We start from the raw sequence: 22413 nt of genomic DNA, 5'->3' as shown, positions 1-22413 counted from the left end.
CACTAATATGTATGAAATGGATAACTAATAAGAACCTGCTGTATAAAAAAAAAATAAAATTCTAAAAAAAAAAAAGTGGACAAGGATAAAAGGACATTCCAGGCAGCAATAGTGTGTACATGAATGGAGTGGTGAGCAGCATAAAACTTCCTGATACCTGTGAGAAGTTCAGATGATGCAGAGAGCACATGGAGGAAGAAATGGAAGATGAGGTAGTGAAGGGCCAGACTAGGAAGGGTCCTGTGGGTCACACTAAGAAATCTGGAGGTTATCTTATAGGCAACAAGGGTGTGCCATTAGAAGGTATTAAACTGAAGACTAATGTCCAGATTTAGCTTTAGCAAGATCTGTCTCACAGTGGGAGTGGAGGATGGATTAAACAGGAAGGGGTGTGATGAAGGCAAAGAGATTAGTTAAGAGACCCAGCAGTTTGGGTGAGACATTGCAGCCAAAGCAGTTTGTAAATATAGACCAATCAGATGCATTATTGAAATGAGTGTTCAGAGATGCCTACCTTTCTATACGTAGTTCTAGAGAAACATCCACCATTTGGGGCAATCTATAGTTGTTGGCTGAACTAACATATGACTCATAAAGTCATAGGCAGAGGTCAAAGATGGGTGTGGGCCCACTAGGACATCATAAGGCCTACACAATGCCTACCTTAGCTTGGCTTTAAGGTCCTCCCAGTGCTCTGGCCCTTGATTTCCTTCTTAGCTTTCTCTTTTACCACACCTCTTTTGCACCCTACTCTTTAGTCATAACAAGCACCCTGCAGTACTCCACACAGTACAGGCTTTTCATGCCTCAGCATACAACTCTCTCTACAATTCCTTCTTTCCCAGCTCTCATCCACTTGACAAATAATACTCATCTGTTAAGCCTCCACTGAACCATCATTTTCATTCAACAAACATCAATTCAACATCTACTATGAGTCAGACATGATGTTAGGCACTGATACACACAAGTGAACAAAACAAGGTTCCATTATTCATTGAATTCACAGTCTAAGTGTAAAGACTGACAAGAAAACAATGCAATATACAGTCGTCCCTTGGTAGCCACAGAGGACTGGTTACAGGACCCTTCACAGATACCAGAATCTGAACATGTTTACATCCCTTATGTAAAATGGCATAGTATTTGCATATAACCTATGAACATCCTCCCGTACACTTTTTTTCTTTTTTAACATCTTCATTGGGGTATAATTGCTTTACAATGGTGTTTTAGTCGTACACTTTAAATCATCTCTAGATTACTTATAATACTTAATTCAATCTAAGTGCTATGGAATAGTTGTAAACACAATGTAAATGCTATGTATCGATAATTAGTTATAAAAACAATGTAAATGCTATGTAAATAGTTGCTGGCATGCAGCAAATTCAAGTTTTGCCTTTTGGAACTTTCTGGAAATTTTTTTTCTAATATTTTTGATCTGTGGATGGTTGAATCTGCAGGTACAAAACTCGTAGATATAGAGGGCCAACCACAATAGAAGTAAGGGCAGGATGCTGTTGGAGCATACAGGAGAGGCTTCCAAGCCAGTCCAGGGAGATCTGAGAAGTTTCCTAGTGAGAGTAAAATATAACTTGAGATCTAAAGCATAATAAAATAAAAACAAAAGCAGCTAATGCTTGCATAGCACTTGCTGTGTATCAGGCCCTGTTCTAAGCATTTCACATATATTAACTTATTGAATTCTCACAACAGCCCCATAAGGCAGGTCCTGTCAATATCCCTGTGTGTCGGTTCAGATGCCAAGACAGAACTAGACAGGCAAGGGACTCACTGAAGGAAACAACTTATAGAGAATAAAGGGGGAAAGTGTAGGAATAGGTGCCAATACATGTCTGACACCTCTGAAAGAAGAGAGAGAAGAAAGAAGGAATTAAAAGGAAGAAACTTTAACTACAGTTCAGCCCTGAGAAAGTCTCAGCTAGGCTGATGAGGGTCCTGGAGCAAAGATTGCCAGTAGAGTCCCACATTGGGCCGAACTGGTTAGAACTTTCAGTCCCACCTCCAGGGAGAGGAGAGGGGCTGGAGATTGAGTTCAATCACTAATGGCTAATGATTTAAATCAATTATGCCTAAGTAATGAAGCCTCATCAAAACCAAAAAGAACAGGGTTCAGAGAGCTTCCAGGTGAACGTATGGAGATTCAGGGAAAGTGGTGTACTTGGAGAGGGCATGGAAGCTCTGCACCCTTTCCCCATAACTTGCCCTAAGCATCTCTTCCATCTGGCTCCTCCTGAGTTGTATGCTTTTTTAATAAACTAGCAATCAGATAAGTAAAATGTTTCTCTGAGTTCTGTTAGCTACTCTAGCAAATGAATCGAACCCAAGGATGGGGTTGTTGGATCCTCCAATCTATAGCCAGTCCGTCAGAAGCACAGATGATAATCTGGGCTTGCAACTGGTGTCTGAAGTGAGGGGTGAAGAGGGTAGTCTTGTAGGACTGAACCCTTGACCTGTGGAATCTGATGCTGTCTCCTGGTAGTTAGTGTCAGAACTGAGTTGAATTGTGGGACATCTAGCTGGTGTTACAGAGAATTGCTTGTTGTAATTGGGTCCAGAACTGTTAAGGGTATAGGGGAATAAAATTATAGAGGCAGTGAAGGGGAGAAAACAGTGGATAGAGACATTTAATACTCCCTCCCTCCTCTTCTCTTTCTCTCCTTTTCCCCCTCCCCCCACCTCCCTATTCTCTCCCCTCCCCCAAGCTTTCTGCTCTCTCCAATCTGAGAGCTCTGTGTTCTCTAGCCAGCTGCCTCTGTTCTGCCCAACTGTCATTCTCTGGTGCACTGTAGTAACAGAGCTTCATCCTGCTTGTTTACTGACTAAAAGGGTAATTTCCTGATGCCAGTCAAAGATGAAAATCCATTTCCCCCATTAGGAAGAAGCTTGGAACCCACAGCCTCTCTGGGTATTACTACTATTCAACCATCACAGAGCAAGAAGACTAAACCTGCAGAAGAAATATGCCAGGCCAGGCAGAATCCCAAAACGTGAGCCAAAAGTGAACATTAATCAAATACCTGCAGATGCCTTGACTGTTTCAAATATCTATATCCCTTGACCTGACCATTTTCTGAGGTTCTGTCCTGTATTTCTAATTTCCTTAAGTACTCTCCAGCCAGCTGTGTAGCAAGAAACTCAATATATCTGAGATAGAACACATCATATTTTCTCCTAAAACTGTTTCTCCTCCAGTATTCCCAATTTCTATTTGTATTACTTTTTAGTCTTAAGGCTCTGACACTTCCTCTTCATTGCCCCATGCATTCCCTCGGGAGACGAGGCTGTAGAGTCTAGCTCTCTAGTATCTGGAGCACCTGTCCCCTCCCCTTCATTCCTATGGCCACATCCATTGTTCAAGCCTTCAACGTTCAGTACGTCTTGCTTGGCCTATCATAGAAGCCTTCTCACCATCCCCACAGCGTCAGTTCCTTCCCCTCTCCTCCACATGGTGCTGTCTGGTTAATTTTCCTAAAGCACAGCTCTGGTGATGTGACTACCTGAAAAGCATCCAACCTACTAAATAAAATCTAAATCATCTTAATCCATGATTGGGCCTCAACCTTATCTCCCACTCCTCCCACTCACATGGCCTATGTTCCATCCAAACCAAACAGCCTGCTGCTCTCCATTTATTCATGCCCTGCTCTTTCCACGCTCCAGATCTGTGGTCTCACCATTCCCTTTGCCTGAAACGCCCTTCTTGCTTATCTATGCATGTCAGTAGACTACCTGTCCTGCAAGACTCAGCAAATCACACTTCCTCCATATAAAGCCATCTCTGAATTATCAACAGCAGGTCTGCTCTCCCATAACAATCTATTCATACCTCTCCTGTGTAGCTCATCTCTCCAACTGGACTGGTACTCCTGGGGTAGTTCTGTGACCGATTCATCTTTATACACTGACTTCAGGGCTTTGGTCCAGTATATAGTTGAACTGAATAAACAGTTACCACTTCTGGAAGAGCCTGTTTGTTTTTAATATATATTCAGAAAACGGTGCCACTGTACCCAATTGATCAACTATGGTTGTACATCACCATTTTATTTGCTGCATTATTTTTCTTTTTCTTGAAAGTAGCAACTATAATATAATACATAGTAAGTGTTTCTACACATTTTTTCCTTCTCTATAGATATTTAGAAAGTGTCTAACTTCATGAAGACACAGAGAAGCAAGAGTAAGCCAAGACTGTGCTTCCTCACCCTGACCATTCTGCCTGGAACCTGGTACCTCCTCACTCATCATATTCAGTCACATTCCAAACCCTAGAGATTCTTTAATATTATCTCTTACATCTCTGCCCTTCCTTACATTCTACCTTGGTTTTTACCTTCACTCTTCTTACCTGGCCTAAAGCCTCCTAAATTATCTCCCCATTTCCAGTTCATTCTACACACCACTGCTGGATGAATTTTTCTCAAGCCCTGTCATGCCATTCCCTTTCAGCAGTCCCCAGTGGTCCACCAAATACAGGATAAACTCCTCACCAGATGATTCTAGGCCCTCCACTATAGTCCATCTCACAAATGTCAGCTTGCAGTCTAGTTAGGAAACTCACTGTTTCTCAAACCTGCCAGTGTATTTTGGCCTCTAGGGCTTTGCTCTTGCTATTTCCTCTGCTCGTTCACCGAAACAAGCAGTTATTAAACATCAAATCTGCACCAAGTTCTGGGTAAGTGCTGAGAATACAGAGATGAGCGTAACCTAGTGCCTACCCTTAAGGAGCTCACAGAACTAGTAGGGGATATAAAAACAGAAATAAATTATTAAGAAAATGTGGAAAGGACAACAAGAGAAAGTGCTTATTTTTGCCTAAGGTGTCACGGAAGAGGTAGCATTAGAGGTGAACAGAAGCTCAGCGCACTAAGCAGAATGAAGAGAAGCATACCTCAGGCAGCAGGAACAGGATGGGAGACGGCACAGAGGTTTATAAGGCTATATGCCATGGAGTAGCAAAAGGTGATGCTGGAAAGACAGGTAGGGGCCTGATCATGAAAGCCCTTGGTTGGCATACTAAAGAATGTAGGACTTCCCTGGTGGCACAGTGGTTGAGAGCCCGCCTGCCAATGCAGGGGACAGGGGTTCCATCCCTGGTCCGGGAAGATCCCACATGCCACGGAGCAACTAAGCCCGTGTGCCACAACTACTGAGTCTGCACTCTAGAGCCCACGAGCCGCAACTACTGAGCCCATGTGCCACAACTAGTGAAGCTCACATGCCTAGAGCCCGTGCTCTGCAACAAGAGAAGCCACCGCAATGAGAAGCCCATGCACTGTAACAAAAAGTAGCCCCTGCTCGCCACAACTAGAGAAAGCCTGCATGCAGCAACGAAGACCCAACGCAGACAAAAATAAAAAAGAATGTAGATTGTGTCCTCAATTTTGTCATTTATGCATTCAATCAACATTTTTTGAGCACCCACTATGTGCCAGGCACTGTTAGGTGCTGACCACTCATATACTGCTGATGGCAACATAAAATGGTATAGCTGCACTGGAACCTTGAAAACATTATGCTTAGTTGAAAAAGATCACATATTGTATGATTCAATTTATATGAAATTTCCAGCATAGGCAAACCTATAGAAACAGAAAGTAGGTGAGTGGTTGCCTAGGACTGGATTGGGGGAGTTGGGGGAAAATAGGGAGGGTGACTGCTAAAGTGTAAGGGAATTCTTTTGGGAGTAATGAAAATGTTCTAAAATTGATTGTAGTGATGGTCACACAACTCTGTGAATATACTAAGAGCTAATGAATTGTATACTTTAAATGGGTGAATTGTATGTGTGAATTATACCTCAATAAAGTTTTTAAATAAATAAAATAGACATAATAAATATGTTATAAGAGGGTATGCAGGGCTTCCCTGGTGGCACAGTGGTTGAGAGTCTGCCTGCTGATGCAGGGGACACGGGTTCGTGCCCTGGTCCAGGAAGATCCCACATGCCGCGGAGCGGCTGGACCTGTGAGCCATGGCCACTGAGCCTGCGCGTCCGGAGCCTGTGCTCCGCAACGGGAGAGGCCAAAACAGTGAAAGGCCCGTGTACCGCAAAAAAAAAAAAAAAAAAAAAAAGACGGTATGCACTTCGGAAAAAAGAAGAAAAGCAGGGACTTCCCTGGCGGTCCAGTGGTTAAGACTCCACGCTTCCACTTCAGGGGGCATGGGTTCGATCCCAGGTCGGGGAACTAAGATCCACATGCCATACCTCACAACCAAAAAAAAAAGAAAAATAGCAGAGTAAGGGGGATCAAGAGGGCTGAGGGGGGGCAGTTTGCAGCATTAAATATGGTGATCAGAGTAGGCCTCACTGAGAAAGCAACATCTGAGCAAAGACAGACAGGAGGCAGAAGAGTTGAACATGAAACAGGTATGAGCAGGAAGGGAAGAATTTGAAATATGCAAGAGGCAGATGTCCTAGGACCTAGTAATTAGATGGGATAGTCCTAGGAAAATTCCCAGTTTAAAATCCCTGAGATGCAAGGATGGTTGAATATACACAAGAATGTATCAATAAATGTGATATAGCACATTAACAGAATGAAAGATTAAAATCATATGATCATCTCAATAGATGAAGAAAAAGCATTTGACAAAATTCAACATCCTTTCAGGATGAAAACTCTCAACAAATTGGGTATAGAAGGAACATGCTTCAACATAATAAAGGCCATATATGACAAGCCCACAGCTAACATCATACTCAATGGTTAAAGACTGAAGGCTTTTTCCTCTATGATCAGGAACAAGAAAGACAAGGTGCCCACTCTCACCATTCCTATTCAATGTAGTACTAGAAGCCCTAGCTAGAGCAATCAGGAATGAGAAAGAATAAAAGGCATCCAAATCAGAAAGGAAGAAGTAAAATTGTCTCCATTTGCAGATAATATGGTCTTGTACATAGAAAATGCTAAACACTCCACAAAATTCTGTTAGAACTAATGAAATAATTCAGTAAAGTTTCAGGTTTTAAAAAAAGAAACACAGAAAAAATCAGTTGCATTTCTGTACACTAACAATGAACTATCTGAAAAAGAAAAGTTCTATTTACCATAGTATCAAAAACAATAAAATACTTAGGAATAATTTAACCAAGGAGGTGAAAGAACTATACACTGAAAACTACAAGACTTGACTAAAGAAACTGTAGAAGACACAAACAAATGGAAAGATATCCCATATTCATAAATCAGAACAATTCATATTATTTTTTGGGTTTTTAAATTTTATTTATTTATTTATTTATTTATTTATTTATGGCTGTGTTGGATCTTCACTGCTGCACGTGGGCTTTCTCTAGTTGCAGTGAGCGGGGGCTACTCTTCGTTGTGGTGCGAGGGCTTCTCATTGTGGTGGCTTCTCTTGTTGCGGAGCACGGGCTCTAGGAGTGCAGGCTTCAGTAGTTGTGGTTCACGGGCTCTAGAGCGCAGGCTCAGTAGTTGTGGCACACAGGCTTAGTTGCTCTGTGGCATGTGGGATCTTTCTAGACCAGGGCTTGAACCCATGTCCCATGCATTGGCAGGTGGATTATTAACCACTGTGTCACCAGGGAAGTCCCAAGAATTCATATTGTTAAATGTCCATACTACCCAAACCATCTATAGATTCAATATGATCCCTATCAAAATTCCAATGGCATTTTTCACAGAAATAGAAAAAACAATCCTAAAATTCTTATGGAACCACAAGAGACCCTGAACAACTAATGCAATTCTGAGAAAGAAGAATAAAGCTGGAGACTTCACAATTCCTGAATTCAAACTATACTACAAACCTACAGTAATCAAAGCAATATAATACTGGCATAAAAATAGACACATTGACCAATGGAACAGAATCAAGAGCCCAGAAATAAACCCACACATATATGGTCAACAAATATTTGACAAAGAAGCCAGTGGGGAAAGGATTATCTCCTCAATAAATGGTGGTGGAATATTCACACATAAAAGAAGGAAACTGGACCCTATTTTCACCACTCACAGAAATTAATTCAAAATGGATTAAAGACTTAAATGTAACACCTGAAACCATAAAACTCCTAAAAGAAAACACAGGGAAAAATTCCCTGACATCGGTCTTGGCAACAATGTTTTTGGATATGACACCAAAAGCAAAAGCAATAAAGGCAAAAATAAGTGGGACATCAGACTAGAAAGTTTCTGCACAATGAAAGAAACAGTCAGTGAAATGAAAAGGCAACCTATAGAATGAGAGAAAATATCTGCAAACCATATATCTGTTAAGGAGTTAATATCCAAAATATATAAGGAACTCATAAAACTCAATAGCAAAAAAAAATCCAATTAAAAAATGGGCAGAGGATCTGAATGGACATTTTTCTAAAGAAGTCATATAAATGACCAACAGGTATATGAAAAGATGCTCAACATCACTAATCATCAGGGAAATGCAAATCAAACCTATCACTTCATGTTAGAATGGCTGTTATCAAAAAGACAAGAGATAACAAGTGTTTGCAAAGATGCGGGGGAAAAATCCACCTGTGTCATCAGTCCTGAGGCTGAACAACTAGAACCACCTGAAGGAGGTTGGGAGAAAGAAAGGGAAAGCCTGAGAGAAGCCTCAGAGAGATGGGCAATACTGAGAGCTGAGCTCTGCTTAGCAGGTGTCTTCACTGAGCCACCTCCTTGGGATGAAGATGCTCAAATCCAAACATGACTCTGTAGGTGTTTCCCCTGAGACTTTTCTTTACCAACAGTGACGTCATTGGCCCATTCTGTCTTGGAGATTTCATCCTGGGACTATCTACAATGAACTATAGAGGTCATCTGGCCATCCCCCAGCCTGAGATTCCCTTTCTGCTCTCCCCACTTAGCAGAGTGAGCTCTTCTCCAAAGGAAGGGTATTTATTTTTGTGGATGGGGCAATGTAAGTATGGGGAAAAAAGTAAAGTCTAGGGGAAGAGGAAAGAAAGGTATAAAAAGGTGTGGAGAAGTAGGAAGTGTCCAGGGGCTCCAGGAGGAAGCAGAGATGGCTTAATCTCTGCCTAAGCACCCACCAGGGTGTCCCTTCTTTGTCCCTCCCTCCCCATCATCAGTCTCCAGATCCCATCCTCACCAGCCCAGGTCTTGGTCAGTGACAGGGCCCTAGAGAGGAAGCAGGAAGCTTTGGGGCCCCATGAATTGACCTCTCTGGTTACCTTGGAATCTGGGGTGAACATAGGGTCACAGCCATTGGTATGGATATTAGAAATGTTAATATTGACTACTACCCCTGATTGGTTTCTCTACAACCTGGAAACCCAACAGAAACTAGCCATGATACTATGTCATCTGACTCTCAGTAGAGCAACCAAAAAGACCTGACACGGGTGTGAAAATGAAAGGGAAAACCAAGGGAAAGTCCTAGGGAGATTGGCAATCCTCAGTGCTTTAGGCTGTCTGCTAAACTGGGCTTCCCCACCTAGTCATTGTGCTTGGGGTGTGCTGAAGACTCTCATATGCAAACCTGGAGGTGTTTCAGGCTTCCATGAGTTTCCTCTTCAGCAACAGTGCAGAACATATTCCATTTCTCAGAACACTTTTTCTGGAGTCTGTTATGATACCAATGAGACTACTTGGCTAATTCCCTGCCTACTTTTCCTTTTATTCCTTTCCAAGAATCTCTCTGCATGAGTTCCCCTGCCCCTAACCCTGACTTTGTGGATAACATAGAAATATGAGCATGGATTCTGAAGCCAGATTACTTGGGTTCAAATCAGGCTTTACCATTTACTTGTTGTGTGGCCTTGGGCAAGTGAATTAACCTCTCTACCTGTGTGCTCATCTTCAAAATGGGAAAAGAACCCTTCAGTGATTTGTTGGGAGAGTTAAATGAGTTAACGCGTGTAAAGCACTATGTAATTGTTAGATATTATTAGCATTATTTTGGCGGTTCTTGCTTTTTTGTTGTTTTTTTTCTGCGGTACGTGGGCCTCTCACTGTCGTGGCCTCTCCCGTTGCGGAGCACAGGCTCCGAACACGCAAGCCCAGCGGCCATGGCTCACGGGCCCAGCCGCTCCGCAGCATGTGGGATCCTCCCAGACCGGGGCACGAACCCGTGTCCCCTGCATCGGCAGGCGGACTCTCAACCACTGCGCCACCAGGGAAGCCCTGGTTGTTGTTTTATTATTGCCATTCTGGGCCTTTCTCCCTGAGCCCTACCACTTCCACCTTTTCACAATATGTGCAACTCCAGGTATAGCAACATCCTTAGTCATTTCTATCTGCTTTTTATCACGACGTTGGGCCATCCTCGTTCACCCTGACTTTCTTCAGTCTCAAGCAGAGGACTTCTCTCTCTGCACTCTCTACAGCACATGGCAAAGTAAAGAATAGCTTTTACTCCCTTCTTTTAAATCTTCAGACCTGGGCTTGTCTATAAGCTCCAAACAGTCTAGTCACTGATCCTAAGAGTGAGTCTATAAACAGCACATGGATTCATGGACCGATAGATCCACCATGACATATTTTGTTCTCACATTGGGCATACAGACTAGGTGTTACTTTAAAACAAAGAATGTTGCCCACCTCTGCAGTCACTGACCGGCAGTACACCCTGAAAAGAATTCAGGATGAAAAATGTGATAAGGCACTCTGTGCTTTGGAAAAACAGATGCCTTAGATAGACAGAGATATCTCAGGGGGGAAATTTTAATGAACCCAGATTCTTGCATCTTCTCCTACAGAGAAAAGCACTAAAATCATTAACTAAGATATCTGATCCTCATGATTAGTAGTAACCTGTTACCAAGATGTATGCTTGACTGCACACATCCCCTAGCCAAAATCATACATATACTGGCTTCTCCCCCTACCCCTTTGGTGTAGTTCCTCAGAGCTATCTGAGAGGCTGTCTCCCAGGCTGTAGTCCTCAGTAAGACCTTGAATAAATTCAACTCACAGCTCTTACATTGTGTGTTTTTCTTTCAGTTGACATACTCAAGCCAACAATTGTTTATCACAGTTAGATGCCACTATGCACCCACCATAATGTTTTAACTGAAAAAGGCTGACAATGTCAAGTGTTGGCAAGAACAATCAAGCACTGCTATTGAAAGAGTAAATTTATTCAATCAATCTGAAAAAACCAGTTTGTCATTATCTACTAAAGATAAAGACCCACCTTCCCTATACCCATAGATTCCATTTTAGGTATTTAACAACAACACCACAATATGTGCACCATAAGATGGGTTTGCAGCAGCATTATTTGTGATAGCCAAAAGCTGGAAACAACCCAAACATGCACAAAGAGTAGAATGGATAAATAAGTTGAGATATGCTCATGGAATGGAATGCTATACGGTGACAAAAACAAACTATAGCTACACACAATTACATGAATGAATCTCATAAATATAATATTGTGACACAAAAGAACACATACTATATTATTCCATCTACATAAAGTTTTAAAGAGACAAAACTAATTTAGGTTGCTACAAAAGATTACTGGTTACCTTTGGGGAGGAAGTAGGGGTCCATGATTGAGAAAGGTATTAGTGAGCTGTTTACAGTGCTCATAATGTTCTATTACTTGACCTGTGTGGCTGTTAACAGAAGTACTAATTTTGTGAAAATTCATTGAGCCATCCACCTGTGTGTTCTCAACTCAAATTAGGAAAATAAAAATACCGCTTTTATTAAAAAGAGAAGAAGAAAACAAACAGTGTGAAGAAAATCGCTTCTGTGTTTGTTATAAAATTCTTATCCAGAACACTGTGCATCTATACACCGTGCAAGATCCCACATGATAAATCCTGTCATGCATTTAGTACCAGGAAAGATTTTGTCTTTTCTAAGTAAATAGTATACTATTGATTATTTTTAAATTATCTAGTTCTGTATATTATCTTAGAAGTTTAAGGCCAAATTTAATATTCAATCATAGTAATTCTATTAGTCCTTGTAGACAGCATTTTTTTCCTTCTCTCCTCTCTTTCATCACTTTGATTTTCTATTTTTTTATGTTTCTATTTGCATTTTAATAACTTTTTTGTATATATGTCTTTTACTATAAGTTACCTCAAACTCTTTTTGAAGATGCTACATTGTCCAAGCATAAAACTTAACAGATTTTCCAAGCTCAGTCTCATCCCAAAAGCTGACTCAATCCCTCTGCCAAGTGGGAAAAAATTAGCAAATACTCCAGCAGCTGATGCCTTGTACTGGCATAAATATAAATATATATATATACATATATGAAATATGATATATATGAAATATAGTAAATGTATATATATACATGTATATATATATATCATACTTCATTTCATATCAGTATATGAGATTCCACAAAGAGAAAGGAAAAATGTTACCTGAGGAATTCTTGTTTGGGAATGTACATCAGATTTCACCTACCTTTGGAATTTTACTTCTTCTCCGTTCTCCACAGGATTAGAAATGTAACAAGTGAGAAGGAATAATGGGACTATTAAACCCTTGTTTACTGGTCACGTGGGTTAAAAAAAAGAAAGAAAAAACAGTTTCGCCACTCCCACTGCAAAGAGCTTGCTCACAGTAGGAGATGGGGGTAGGGTTAAGGCAGGACACAAACTAGGCCACAGAGCTTCAGCAACACAGTTCTCAGGACTTAATTATATAAGGTCGCTCTTGCTTACCCAAAAGTTCACAAACTTACCTCACAGCTCCCAGCATTATCATAAAAGAGCTGGTTTTCCACACTGTCAAGAATTCCAATTTACAGAGTATACCCAGGGGGTCCTATTTATAAGTATAAAATCACTCTCAACTTCTAAACAATACTTTCTCAAACTCCAAAAGAATAAAGATCAAAAAAGCAGAGAACACAATGGCAATGAAATTTCTTTCAGAAATCAAAGTTGAAGGGTCTTTTAAGAAAATTAAAAACCATAATCAAGATCTTTTTAAAAAAATTTTTTTTAACTTAAAAAAATTTTTTTAAAAAACATCTTTCTCAGGACTTCCCTGGTGGCGCAGTGGTTAAGAATCCGCCTGCCAAAAAAAAAAAAGAATCCGCCTGCCAATGCAGGGGACATGGGTTCAAGCCCCGGTCCGGGAAGATCCCACATGCTGCAGAGCAACTAAGCCCGTGTGCCGCAACTACTGAGCCTGCGTGTCACAACTACTGAAGCCCGCACACCTACAGCCCGTGCTCTGCAACAAGAGAAGCCACTGCTCGCCGCAACTAAAGTCCACACAGCAACGAAGACCTGACCCAACACAGCCAAAAATAAATAAATAAATAAATTTATTTAAAAAAAAACTTTCTCCAAACAGATCTTATCCCCAAGCCAACATACACACACACACACACACACACAACACACACACACACGATTTGCTCAGGAAGAGTCCCGTCCTGGAGACTTCAGAGGACTTCGTGAATCCCCACTGGGCAGGGTTCCTTTCCTTTCCCCAACGCTGCCCACCCTCCGCTTCCTCACCTCCTTCACAACACCGCCCTCTTGTGGTCAGAGTCCAGGCTGCTCCACTCCTTTGTGCCAAGCCCACAGTTCTCACCAGTGTCATTCTTGCTCAACTGGAGGATCAGATGTGTTACAGCCAAAATTAAAAGTAGAAAGCCCCCATCCTCTGAGTAAGTTGGAGCCTCTGCTGGAGTCAGGGAGAGGGGAAGCAGAGTCCCCTTTTAGATTGCCAACCTGAGATCAGCTTCTGCAAACTGGGGCTCTCAGCCTTAATGCTGTCAGACACCTTTCCAAAAGAGCTGCAGCTGGACAGGAATAAAGACGCAGACATAGAGAATGGACTTGAGGACACGGGGAGGGGGAAGGGGAAGCTGGGACGAAGTGAGAGAGTGGCATGGACATATATACACTACCAAATGTAAAATAGATAGCTAGTGGGAAGCAGCTGCATAGCACAGGGAGATCAGCTCCGTGCTTTGTGTCCTACCAGAGGGGTGGGATAGGGAGGGTGGGAGGGAGACGCAAGAGGGAGGAGATGTGGGGATATATGTATATGCATAGCTGATTCACTCTGTTGTACAGCAGAAACTAACACAGCATTGTAAAGCAATTATACTCCAATAAAGATGTTAAAAAATTTTTTTAAAAAAAAGAGCTGGGCTTCCCTGGTGGCGCAGTGGTTGAGAATCTGCCTGCCAATGCAGGGGACACGGGTTCGAGCCCTGGTCTGGGAAGATCCCACATGCCGCGGAGCAACTGGGCCCGTGAGCCACAATTACTGAGCCTGCGCGTCTGGAGCCTGTGCTCCGCAACAACAGAGGCCGCGATAGTGAGAGGCCTGCGCACCGCGATGAAGAGTGACCCCCGCTTGCCACAACTAGAGAAAGCCCTTGCACAGAAACGAAGACCCAACACGACCATAAATAAATAAATACATTAAAAAAAAAAAAAAAAAGAGCTGCAGCTGCTTCGTGTCCTAATCCGCTCTAGCAAATTAATCAAACCCAGGGAGGGAGTTGTGGGAACCTTCGATTTAAAGCCAGTCAGTCAGAAGCACAGGTAACAACCTGGGCTTGCAATTGGCATCTGAAGAGGGCGGGGGAGTCTTGTGGGACTGAACCCTTAACCTGTGGAATCTGACACTATCTCTGGATAGATAGTGTCAGAATTGAGTTGAACTATAGGAAACCTAGGCTGGAATCCAAAGAATTGGTTTGGATGTGTAGGGAAACACACCCATGCCCCACAATGGAACTGGTATCAGAATCCTTCAGCACCCTTTCACAACTCTGCTCTCTTGGCTCCTATGAAATCACACTCTCCTAGTTCTCCTGCTTCTATTCCTATTTGTTCTCATTGTCTTTTGCTGGTTTCTCTTCCTCTACCCAATTTTTAAAGTCAATATCTTTAAGAGTTCTATCCTGGCCCTTCCTCTCTTCTCACTGTACACATCCTCCTTGTTTGGGGACCTCAGTCATCATCAGCTTCAACCCTGATCCAAATTCTAATGACTTGCAAATCTCTGCCTTCAGTCAAGACCTCTCCTGACATCTAGCTCCTCATATCCAACTACGTGCTGGGCATCTTCCACTTGAATTCATCCATTCATTCCATAAACATAGAGTCCCTACTGTGTGCTAGGTCCAATGCTAGTTACTGGAGCTAAAAGAGGTGTGTAAAATAGACATGATATTTGAAATCTTAGAACTTATTATTTTAGTAGGAAAAATAAACATTAAACATATATTCCCACAAATAAATATATTATTACACACTGTGATGAGGGCTATGAAACAAAAGCATAGAGAGCTTAGGGAGTATCACAGTAGCAACTCAAACTCAACTTTTCAAAACTGAAATAATGATGATTCAGTACAATCTGATCCTCCTCCTTATTTTCACATTATTTCCTATCCCTACATGTATTCAACAAATACTCAACACATTTAATGATTGCCCACTAGGTGCCAAACAACCCCTTCCAACCAGGTGCCCAATTCTGAAACCTGGGAAATCATCCTAGACCACTTCCTCATCCCCCACATCCAATCAATATTAATTCTTAGTAATATCTCTTAAGTCACTTACGTCCACACAATCACAACCATCTCTACTTTACTGCCTTACTTCAGGCCACAAGTACTTGTGCCCTGGATTCCAGCAACAGTTTCTTGGTATTGCTCTGCCTCTGTTTGCTCTTTGCCCTTCTGTTTGCCCTTTACAGGGCTCCAGAGTTTATTTCTAAAACACAATTCTGATTATGTTTCTCCCCTTCTTAAAAGCCTTCCAAGACTCCCCACTGTCTTCAGACAAATCCAAATTCCTGTGGAGGAACAAGGTTTGACACTGTGTTTTGATCTGAATCTGCCATCCTTTATTTTAAGCAGTCTGCAAGGAGGAAGCTAGATCCCAACAGTATATAGCTTTATGATTAACAAGAAAACCTAATACAATATGTATATTGGCAGGTTATTTACCAAAAATCTGCTAGCTTCATTTATAGCTTAGGTGAGAAATTCAATTTCATATATTATATCCATCATATAGATTAAAAAACAATTGCAATATCCTATAACACATGTTTTATCAGCTTTGAAGTCATCATTTGCTTTGTGGTTAAAAGAATCATTCCTGTGAGATTAAACTAAAACTTTGTCATTTAAATAAATATGAGGGTACTCTTTATGATCAATATTTTATTATAATTTTAACCAAAACTGAATTAAAATGGAAGACAAAGAACTTTTTTTTTTTTTTTTTTTTTGGCCACACCTCATGGCATGCAGAATTTCTCTGACCGGGGGAAGATGAATAACTTTTATTTCCACACTCTTTAGCTTGGCATGCAATGCTCTGGCCATAGCTTGCCTCTTAGTCCCATTTCTCACTATGCCTTCCCTTGAAGTCTGAGTTCTGACCATATGGAACTATACTGGCAGGTTCCTGAAAGCACCATGCCATTTCCGCTTTTATGCCTTTGCTCCCTGTACCAATACTGTCCAAGTCTTTAAAAAAATGCTGATGCCACATTAAAAGGATCATACACCATTATCAAGTGGGGTTTATCCCAGGAATGCAAGGATTCTTCAGTATACGCAAATCAATCAATGTGATACACCATACTAACAAACTGAAGGATAAAAACCATATGATAATCTCAATAGATGCAGAAAAAGCTTTTGACAAAATTTAACACCATTTATGATAAAAACACTCCAGAAAGGAGGCATAGAGGGAACTTACCTTAAAATAATAAAGGCCATATATGACAAACCCACAGCCAACATCGTTCTCCATGGTGAAAAACTGAAACCATTTCCACTAAGATCAGGAACAAGACAAGGCTGCCCACTCTCATCATTATTATTCAACATAGTTTTGGAAGTTTTAGCCACAGCAATCAGAGAAGAAAAAGAAATAAAAGGAATCCAAATCAGAAAAGAAGAAGTAAAACTGTCACTGCTTGCAGATGACATGATACTATACATAGAGAATCCTAAAGATGCTACCAGAAAACTACTAGAGCTAATCAATGAATTTGGTAAAGTAGCAGGATACAAAATTAATGCATGGAAATCCCTTGCATTCCTATACACTAATGATGAAAAATCTGAAAGAGAAATCAAGGAAACACTCCCATTTACCACTGCAACAAAAAGAATAAAATACCTAGGAATAAACCTACCTAAGGAGACAAAAGACCTGTATGCAGAAAACTATAAGACACTGATGAAAGAAATTAAAGATGATACAAACAGATGGAGAGATATACCATGTTCCTGGATTGGAAGAATCAACATTGTGAAAATGACTATACTACCCAAAGCAATCTACAGATTCAATGCAATCCCTAATCAAACTACCAATGGCACTTTTCACAGAACTAGAACAAAAAATTTCACAATTTGTATGGAAACACAAAAGACCCCGAATAGCCAAAGCAATCTTGAGAACGAAAAACGGAGCTGGAGGAATCAGGCGCCCTGGCTTCAGACTATACTACAAAGCTACAATAATCAAGGCAGTATGATACTGGTACAAAAACAGAAATATAGATCAATGGAACAGGATAGAAAACCCAGAGATAAACCCATGCACATATGGTCACCTTATCTTTGATAAAGGAGGCAAGAATATACAATGGAGAAAAGACAGCCTCTTCAATAAGTGGTGCTGGGAAAGCTGGACAGCTACATGTAAAAGAATGAAATTAGAACACTCCCTAACACCATACATAAAAATAAACTCCAGATGGATTAAAGACCTAAATGTAAGGCCAGACACTATAAAACTCTTAGTGGAAAACATAGGCAGAACACTCTATGACATAAATCACAGCAAGATCCTTTTCAACCCACCTCCTAGAGAAATGGAAATAAAAACAAAAATAAACAAATGGGACCTAATGAAACTTTAAAGCTTTTTCAAAGCAAAGGAAACCATAAACAAGACCAAAAGACAACCCTCAGAATAGGAGAAAATATTTGCAAATGAAGCAACTGACAAAGGATTAATCTCCAAAATTTACAAGCAGCTCATGCAGCTCAATATCAAAAAAACAAACAACCCAATCCAAAAATGGGCAGTAGACCTAAATAGACATTTCTCCAAAGAAGATATACAGATTGCCAACAAACACATGAAAAGATGCCCAACATCACTAATCATTAGAGAAATGCAAATCAGAACTACAATGAGGTATCAACTCACACAGGTCAGAATGGCATCATCAAAAATCTACAAACAATAAATGGTGGAGAGGGTGTGGAGAAAAGGGAATCCTCTTGCACTGTTGTTGGGAATGTAAATTGATACAGCCACTATGGAGAACAGTATGGAGGTTCCTTAAAAAACTAAAAACTACCATACAACCCAGCAATCCCACTACTGGGCATATACCCTGAGAAAACCATAATTCAAAAAGAGACATACACCACAATGTTCATTGCAGCATTATTTACAATAGCCAGGACATGGAACCAACCTAAATGTCCATCGACAGATAAATAGATAAAGAAGACGTGGTACATATATACAATGGAATATTACTCAGCCATAAAAGAAATGGAATTGGGTCATTTTTTGAGACGTGGATGGATCTAGAGACTGTCATACAGAGTGAAGTAAGTCAGAAAGAGAAAAACAAATATCGTATATTAATGCATATATGTGGAACCTAGAAAAATGGTACAGATGAACCAGTTTGCAGGGCAGAAATAGAGACACAGATGCAGAGAACAAACATGTGGACACTAAGGGGGAAAGTGGTAAGGGTGGGGGGTGGTGTGATGAATTGGGAGATTGGGATTGACATGTATACACTAATATGTATAAAATGGATAACGAATAAGAGCCTACTGTATAAAAAAATAAATTAAATAAAATTCAACAATTAAAAAAAAAAGAGAGAGAGATGTACCACAATGTTCATTGCAGCACTGTTTACAAGACCCAGGACATGGAACCAACCTAAACGTCCATCAACAGATGAATGGATAAAGAAGATGTGGCACATGTATACAATGGAATATTACTCAGCCATAAAAAGAAACGAAATTGAGTTATTTGTAGTGAGGTGGATAGATCTAGCGTCTGTCATACAGAGTCAAGTAAGTCAGAAAGAGAAAAACAAATACCATATGCTAACACATATATATGGAATCTAAAATTTAAAAAAAAAAATGGTTCTGGGCTTCCCTGGTGGCACAGTGGTTGAGAGTCCGCCTGCCGATGTAGGGGACACGGGTTCGTGCCCTGGTCCGGGAGGATCCCACATGCCGCGGAGCGGCTGGGCCCGTGAAAAAAAAAAAAAAAATGGTTCTGAAGAACCTAAGGGCAGGACAGGAATAAAGATGCAGAAGTAGACTTGAGGACACGGGGAGGGGGAAGGGTAAGCTGGGACAAAGTGAGAGAGTGGCACTGACATATATACACTACCAAATGTAAAATAGATAGCTAGTGGGAAGCAGCCACATAGCACAGGGAGATCATCTCCATGCTTTGTGACCACCTAGAGCGGTGGGATAGGGAGGGCGGGAGGGAGGCTCAAGAGGGAGGTGATATGGGGATATATTTATACGTATAGCTGATTCACTTTGTTATATAGCAGAAACTAACACAACATTGTAAAGTAATTATATTCCAATAAAGATGTTGAAAAGAAATGCTGATGCCAATAGACAGCTGGGTTATAAATTCATCTATAACATGTCATTATACTTCTTGATTTGGGTCCATTGCCCCTGCTAGACTATAACTTTCTCGGAGGTAGAACCCATATCACTTTTTCTCCACAGAGCCTAACTAAATGTCCAACACAAATTTTCAATAACTCTTTGTGGAATAAATGAATAAGTTAAAGAATGACTGAATGAACTATATCTTTCCCAAACAGATCATCCTTTTACATGCTAAAAACATCCAGAATAACAACAGGAGCTGGACTGCAAGTCCATGAAGTAGGTTCTACGTCTGCAAAGAACTTGAAGAGAGAGAACTAGGGCTGACAGATTACCCAAAGAGGTTGATAGCAGACATAAATAGTAAATGTAAAGGGGATGGTAGATAGCATAAGGCTTGAAGGACAAAGGGGTTTTGCACCTATGAGGATGAAAGCACAAGGGGAAACCAACTGAATGGCAATACTGCCTCCCAGTGGCCCTTGGGATAAAAGCCTCTATACCAGAGCACTTTCACAAAATAATAGCTTTCTCACTTTGAGTGGTTCTGGGCTACGAGCTGGGCCAGGCACCTCTTACTTTATCTCATTTAACCCTTACAACAATCCCTTGTAGACACATAGCTTATAGATTAGGAGTGAATCACACAGACTCTGGAGTCAGGATGTCTGGCTCTCCTACTTACTAGGTTTGTGACCTGGGGCAAATTAATTCTCAGCATATGTCCCCATCTGTAAAACAGGGATAATATTAGTACCTATCACATACATCCTTGACAGCATAGCAAATGCTATATAAACGTTAGCTATTATTATGCCCTTTTTTCTGGTGAGGAAAACTTATGTTAAATAAATGAAGCATACAATAGGAACTCAATAAATAAACCTCCTTTGCTTTCCCCCCTTATGTCTTAGCTCCTTACAGTGTGCCCTCCTTAATGGTCCTGAAATTTAAATAGGGGACTCCCAAATAGCTCAAAGAAGTCAGTTCCTAAAGGGAGCAATAAGGAATCTCCAGTAAAGAAACTGAGAAACCTCCATTAAAAAGCCCAGGGCATGTGGTTCTGGAAAAGAGAACTCTACTGGCACTCTTGTTACTGTTATTAGAGTGAAGACCTTCCCAGCAATGAAATTCACTCTACTGAAAACAGGATGCACGGAGATTGTGAAAATCAACTAAGATTTGTGCAGGATGTCACATTTCTAGAAATATTCAAATAAATATGATCTGTCCAGAGCCTATTTTTCACAACTTTGCCCACAGAAGCTAAGGGACCATGATCACTTTCAAGATTGGGCTAATAATAACCTACTAGAGAGTCTATTCTCTCGTTGCTTTCCTACTATTATTGTAAAAATAAAATTCATGAAAATGATAGTTTTCATGTGACACAACACTGATGTGATTACCAGACTGCCCACCCCAGTCCACCTTTGAGATGAGATGTATCTTTACCTGGTCAGACTTATTGGCAGATCTGCACATCGATAGCAAACAGGCTCCTTTACATGGAGAGTAAAGCTCTCCATGCTTCTGCAAGCTTCCTCTGATTCAGATTTTAGTATTCCTGGGTGTTCTATTTGAGAGACTGAATATACAAACAAACAATGACCAGACCATATTTAAAAACAGAACTCTGACCCACAACCTGCCCGAAGCCTACCCAGGAAACCAGCCCCCTTATCTATAATAAACAGCCCAGGAAGCCAGCCTGCTTAAGTCAGACTTATAGGAAGTCAGACTGCGGTGTCTAGTGATAGTCCAGGAAGCCAAATAACCCATATAACAATCCGCTCAAAATAGCCAGGACTTGATTAACAACTGAGAGCTTCCCTAATTTTTGTCCCCACTTCCAACTTAGGACCAACCAGAGAAAGCCACATGTGCACCCCTAACCAATCACATAGGATGCCCCTCTCTTGAGTTAGCCCACCTACAACTTACCCATGAAAACAGCCTTGAATCAGGACATACCTGAAACCTTCCCTTTTTTCACTATTAATCTTTTCCACTCCTCTGCCTGTCTATGAGTCTCTGCCAAAATACAAGTGACGGTGGCTGACTCCCTTTCTAAACATAGCAAGCTCTTGAATAAATAGCTTTTGCTTTTCTCATTTGGTTGGTCATCATTTATTTCCACATATTGGACCTAGTAATTCTACAAAGAACTAATTTCCAAACCCTCTTTAAAAGATATTGGTTGGGTTTCCGTGGTGGCACAGTGGTTAAGAATACGCCTGCCAACGCAGCGGTCACAGGTTCGAGCCCTGGTCCGGGAAGATCCCACGTGCCGCGGAGCAACTAAGCCCGTGCGCCACAACTACTGAGCCTGTGCTCTACAGGCCACGAGCCACAACTACTGAGCCCATGTACCATAACTACTGAAGCCTGCACGCCTAGAGCCCATGCTCCACAACAAGAGAAGCCACTGCAATGAGAAGCCCGCGCACCGCAACGAAGAGTAGCTCCCATTCCCGCAACTAGAGAAAGCCCATGCGCAGCAACGAAGACCCAACTCAGCCAAAGATAAATAAAAAATTTTTTAATCTTAAAAAAAAGAGATATTGGTTAACATTGTTTCTAAAACAGTCATAAAGTTAGCGGAGAAACTCTTTTACTTCATCTTAATAACCTAAATCTATATGCTCCAAGGCTCACCTTTAGGCAGAAGATATCCCTGGAATGGGCGCAGCCTCCTTCTGCCCACCTGAGCAGTGGAGTGTCGAAGCGGGCGGGTGGAGACCGCGGGAGCGCCTCCCTCGCTCAGGCCGACCTCCGAATGGGAACTACAAT

The 22413-nt window shown here is 41.2% G+C and overlaps 1 protein-coding gene across 4 annotated transcripts in view; it reads right to left on the bottom strand.

Moving 5' to 3' along the window:
• HSD17B6 (hydroxysteroid 17-beta dehydrogenase 6) overlaps positions 1-22369 on the bottom strand; it is a 32875-nt gene extending 10506 nt beyond the window's left edge. The window contains exon 1 of one of the 4 annotated variants that reach the window (XM_033435993.2): positions 22279-22369. The gene's annotated coding sequence lies outside the window, so the exon portion shown is untranslated. Of the gene's footprint in view, positions 1-12392; positions 12542-22278 lie in introns of those variants that run through there. The other 3 variants (XM_033435994.2, XM_033435991.1, XM_033435992.2) reach the window with 3 other exon arrangements.
• Between the last annotated feature and the right edge of the window lie 44 nt (positions 22370-22413).

This window comes from Orcinus orca, chromosome 11 (genome assembly GCF_937001465.1).
Source record: "Orcinus orca chromosome 11, mOrcOrc1.1, whole genome shotgun sequence".
NCBI classification, from domain to species: Eukaryota; Metazoa; Chordata; class Mammalia; order Artiodactyla; family Delphinidae; genus Orcinus; species Orcinus orca.
The sequence above is the reverse complement of the archived record's forward strand: the minus strand, read 5'-3'. Positions and strand labels throughout refer to the sequence as shown.